Raw genomic sequence first — 6,023 nt, 5'->3', positions numbered from 1 at the left:
TTGGAATATGAATGCTAATGGAAGTAGGAATATTTTCACAGGACAATGATATAAATGGAACTTTAACACTTTTTTAAGTGTTACAGTGATATTTCGTTGGCCTCCGTATTAGCGCACTGCGCCGAACGCAGATAGCATGATGTTATAGTCGTAAGGGAGCAATTGAATCGAATAGACGTATTGTACCGTAGCGCATTGTATTGTATTTCAAACTTTTATATCATTATAATTTATATGTATATATGTATATTGCAATAAACATACGTCAGGTAATATAAGCTTCATTTCATCGAATTGTCTTAAATATAACTGCATAAATATTGTACAATCCTGTACTAATTATAGTTGTCTGGTTCAACAGGTTACTACAGAAACTAACTATTGCCTACGTCTTTTAAACGTAGGCTGTAGTAGTATCTGCAGAGACCGCCATGGTTGCTTGGGTTACTATATAATTTGCTCACGGAAGCACGCACAAGTGTCAGTCAGATTTCGGCAGTTGCACGAGCAACATTAGACCGAGCTCGAGACTCGTACGAGTAACAGGGATAAAGGATCACGTTTCAAAACTCTTGTGCATGCTCCGGGGATTCTATGATTCCAAAATCTCCCCACACGGGGTCTCTGGCGCCTCCACCGGGGGTTCTGTGACCCCACGATCTCGCCACACGGGATCACTGGCGCCACCAGTGGGAGTTCTGTGACCCCACGCACCCACTACGCGGGGTTCTGGCGCCTCCACCGGGGGCTCCATGACCCCACGCTCTCATCGCACTAGGTCTTTGGCGCCACCTGTGGGGGTTCTATGGCCCCGCGATCTCGCCACACGGGGTCTCTGGCGCCACCTGTGGGGGTTCTGTGACCCCACGTTCTCACTACGCGGGGTCTTTGGCGCCTCCTGCGGGGGTTCTGTGGCCCCACGACCTCGTCACACGGGGTGTCTGGCGCCACCTTGCGGGGTTCTGTGACCCTACGTTCTCTCTACCAGGGTCACTGACGCCTACACCAGGGGTTCTATGACCCCACGTTCTGATCACACAGGGTCTCTCGCGGCTCCGCTGGGGGCTCTATGACCCCACGATCTTAATATACGGGGTCTCTTACGTATACGTTGCCAATCATGTAATTTTTAGAATATTGTTATTAATTTATGAACCGAGATTATGGTTTCACAAGTTTCGAGGTTGTTGGTACAAGAATTAATTAAAATATCAGTTTTATTATGAAAATTAATTATGTGCTTATTGTTGTACTTATTTATACAGATTTCTTTAAGAAGAAATAAAGTAATAGGAATTAGGAGGAAGGTGGTAATGGTATTAATGAACAACGCATATGTACCGTTTTATTGTCTTTTATTTAAACAATTCTAAGGAAATATACAGTTTACAATATAAGATCACAAAGAAACATACAATTAAAATTATCGTATAAGATAATAAGATTGTCAGCATTAATGGAATTTGGATTATTCCGACATGCTGTTGTGGTATGCATGGAATTTTGACATTCATTTTAAGTTGCGCCATCTACAATAAAATTCTCAAGTTATTTCCTAATTAGTACTACATTTTATCCACTAGATGCCTCTTAGGTACTCGTTCCGTTAAAGAAATTGTTAATTAAATCAATGCTGCCTATGGATAAAGCTTTTTACGCTGTTTGCATGTGTTCTACGCATCATTGCTAATAAAGGACCAGGTAACGAAAGATACTCGTGTTCGAGACAAATAGCAGTTACTGACGTTATGTTAGCGTCTTGGTCTCCTTGACAACGATGTTGAAGTATGGGAAGTCCGGTGAGGTCCGGTTTATTCGTGAGCGAAGCCACAGAGTATATACTTATATGAATACTCTGTGGTAAAGCTCAGGGTACTTAGATAGCATAAAATTAAATAATGCAACAAGCAAGAACCATTTTGAATAATATTAATATAGGAGATTTCAATCAACAATCTGATATAAACAGAGTATATTTTGAGTTCGATTTCAGATTGATTTCTGCCTTATGATAGTCTCAAAACGTATATTTGCCGCAATGTTGAATTGTTTATTGGAATTCCTTAAAATTATACTTGTTATCTGTACCCATTGTGGTTTCATAAATTAATAGGGACTGAATGAAGGAAATGAATTCCCAGATTGCACATGACGACTTGCAGACAGCTTAAAGTCGCCTCAGATCTAAAATAGCTGTAAAATGGACGTCTTCAAGACGTCATGTGCTATCTGGGATTTCTTTTTATCTCTCGTTCTTATAAAGTAGTCTACCAAAGAGATGGATTTCTATAGACACTCATAATCTAATTATTGTCTGTAAAAAACTAAGCATTAATTAAAAACACCATTTCAGATAATTGCTAACGCACAATATGCGTTTTGATTTTGTCAGGCAAAAAAAATGGTGTTAGTGTACTGGTAAAAAATCACAATAATTTAAAAAACTGTTCGTCATCGTTATATCGTGTATATGAATTAAAAAATATGTAATTGTATAGAAATTATTGTTACTCCTTCTAAATATTTGTTTATTACATTTCCCAGATAGCACACGACGCCTTAAAGACGCCCCATTGAACGGTTATTTTAGGTCTAAGGCGTGTTTAAGTTATCTTTAAGACGTCATTAGGCGTCATGTGGTATCCGGGTTGTAATAAATGCTTTTTAATAAACATGCATCATGTAAGAAATTATGTTTGTTTTCTTAATATCCTATTATACGCGTAGGTATAATAGTGTACCGATATGCTCATGTGTCATCTTTTATTTAATTCTCACTATCTACAGAATCGCCGAAGCGTCGAAGCGACGAAAAATTCTGCGAACGTAAAAAATAATATTCGACACAACTGATGTTTCTTAGCCGGTTCTTATCCATATACACACGCAATCACGGTGCATATTGGCCTTAATACATTTTTTTTTTATTTCACTTCCTCGTACACCTATTACAAAAGAAGCAAAAACATTCGTTCGAAAATGATCGTGTACGCATACAAATATATATTCGACATATACGCAATGGTTGCAGATACCGACGAAACGTAAGGAAAAATATATTCCACGGTAATCTATACGTAATGATTGTGGGTTAAACACGTATGTACTCAGGTAAATCGCACGTAAATCGCATCGGAAATGAACGCGGTGGCTGCTCTAAACGGCGCGTGCTGCGGCACAATAAGAATAATATCCATAGAAAAATATGACTGGTTACGTAATAAATCGTACAATGAAACGCGTGAGCATAACATTACGTGTATATTCTCGATATATAGCTGTCTCTTTGCAATTTCTTTTCTCGTCGCGGAGAAGTAGTCGAAAGGGATCTCGGGGTATAATGGTTACATTAGTAATCGCTCGTTTACAAATGATATGCTCAGTGAATTGTGTTTTGTTTCCCGTACGTTTCACGATTATGCGTAATATAGCCGATAGAAACGATACCTTTTTTCTTCCGACCACTGGACAGAAGAATGACAGATTTGATTTTCGTTTTTCCTAGTTCACTTCACTTGCTCCTCGTCCACTGATTATATTTGATTTCTGGTAATAATGTTTCACGCATTTATATTCGGTGGAAGAAAAATGAAGTTAACTTGTAAGTGATATGATATGTGCTTTGCACGAATGATTCTTGCCGCGTATAGCTGGACGGTTTTATGATCCGTGTGGCAAGAATTATTCGCAGCTTGCCGGAGTTTAGAGGGTGGTTATTTCAGAATCCACACTTGAAAAATATAGACATATTTCCGTCGAATATTAATGTTCCACATCTTTTCTATCGACTATACGAATACCTTCACACGATACACATATAATATAAATGCCTTTCGATATCTTTTTTGCCGCTTCTCTGTGAGGGCCGAGGATATACATTTCGGTTTGTAGGTGTAATGGTTCGAATACGGACTAGATTGGGATTAATCCCTTAAACAATATAAAAGATTATGTAATTATTTTCATTGAAATGAATCGCAGTTCAAACATAGTAAATTTGTCTTCAAAATTGAAATTAACGATTCATTTGCATGGAATATTAATTATTAGAATTATTCAATCTGATGTCGGTGATATTTTGATCGCTGAATAATTCTAATAGTTTTCGATCGGACAGTGTAACGCGATGCATTTGATTAAAGTACATTGGTACTTTTTAAAAAAAAAATTACATTATACACAACTTTCGCCGATGATATATGTATTAAACATACAATTACTCGATTCATGTAATCTGTTGTTTGTATGAAGCAGCAATAGACAATAAAATCGACAGATTATAGAAGATTCTATCATTAAACTTAGAGTTAAAAAACTTGGTTCTGTTGTGAAGAATTCGATAGAATTTTCAAACAAAAATATAATTTGAATATGATTTTGTTATCTTATTCACATTAAATAAGTGGCAATTCTTAAAATATTGCTATAGCATACATCGAAAGCAATTATTCGAAAAATAGTGGGTCCATTCAAAATTGTAACTATTGAAACCATAGAAGAAAAAAAAATGGATTAAACAATTATGACTTTATGCAATAGAGGAATTCTAAACTGAATAAAGAAAGTACTATTCATTAGAAAAATTATTAGTCACTTAAAAAAACAACTTGATATGAACATAAAAAAGCCTGTCATTAATAAATTATATAAATATTAGCCTAGAATATTAGAATGTAAGTTTTAATTTTTGTATATAAAAATTCATTTCAACGTGTACCATTGTTCTCCCGCGTGAAATCGCGTTTTTTTTTCTTGACCAAAGTATTCCATTATCAATATCGTATGCTGCCGGACAAACAAACAAATTACATCATCGATGAAAAAGCAATCGAATTTAAATAGACGTCGTTTCGAAACCAACTGTTTGCATTTGAGATTCCCTTTTTGGTAAATTTACGGTTTTCTATACAGCAATACTGTGCTATGTGGATATGTCGTTTCTGTTAGAATGATAATTGACACCCTGACCAAGTGACACTTTTAATGTACGATAGCCAAAGCGTCAATGATCACCGTGATTATTGGTTATCGGTATTTTCTAATACTTACCATCATATCTATTTAATGTTAAGTTACACGTATATTTTTGTTTCGATAAGAGATCAGTAACACATTAATAGTAATTATTACTTGTTTGATACTTATCGATATCCGCTAAGAATATTACTTATTGTTTCCTGGTTAGAACGATACATCCAGAACATCGTTAAATTCAAGTTCGGCGAGAGTTATTTGACGTGTGGTTCTGCACCAACCTCAAACGCTCAAAGTCCCGTTTCCATTAAGATTTTTGTTTACATTTTTGATTTCTGTCGTGCGTAAAATTTGCATTTTTTCTTACCCCCTCTCGAAAATATATCGTAAGAGATTGATGGGTTCGTTCGATCGTTGATTTCGTAATGTATATGTATATATATATATATATATACATATACATATATATATATACGTATATATATGTATATATATATATATATATATATATATATACACACATATATATATATATATATGCATATATAGATATATCTTATATGTACAATGTTATTGTTAAAAGTGCAAATACCCCTCGCCATGGAAGTACTGATCTATGCGGTAATCAAATAGTGTCGTTAATTGTTTCGCGACGTCAGAATCATTGCATCGTAAGAGTAAGTTGAACAGCGATTGCTTTAGAGTCCATTTTCGTTTACAGACTGTTTCCTCAAAAGCCACTATCTACGTTCAGCAGAAGATAGAAAAAAACACAGATTTATATTTGCGCCTATGCTAGTCTACTACGTTCGGTTAATTAAATTTGAATTAATGCTGCCGTTAATCTATTAATTTAAGATAAATTAGATAATTGATAATAAGATATATTTGATAGGACCAAAGAATTGATAAAGAACCGAGGAGAATTATATATACCGTACTTCATATTATAAATGGAACTCTTTTTAACTTATTTAAAGACTGATGATATTGCATTATACTTTTGTACATGAAAATAATAGATTTTTTATTATAATGGACCCTAAGGC

The sequence above is a fragment of the Dufourea novaeangliae genome, unplaced genomic scaffold (genome assembly GCF_001272555.1).
Source record: "Dufourea novaeangliae isolate 0120121106 unplaced genomic scaffold, ASM127255v1 scaffold172, whole genome shotgun sequence".
Lineage (NCBI taxonomy): Eukaryota > Metazoa > Arthropoda > Insecta > Hymenoptera > Halictidae > Dufourea > Dufourea novaeangliae.
This window is presented reverse-complemented; position numbering follows the sequence as displayed.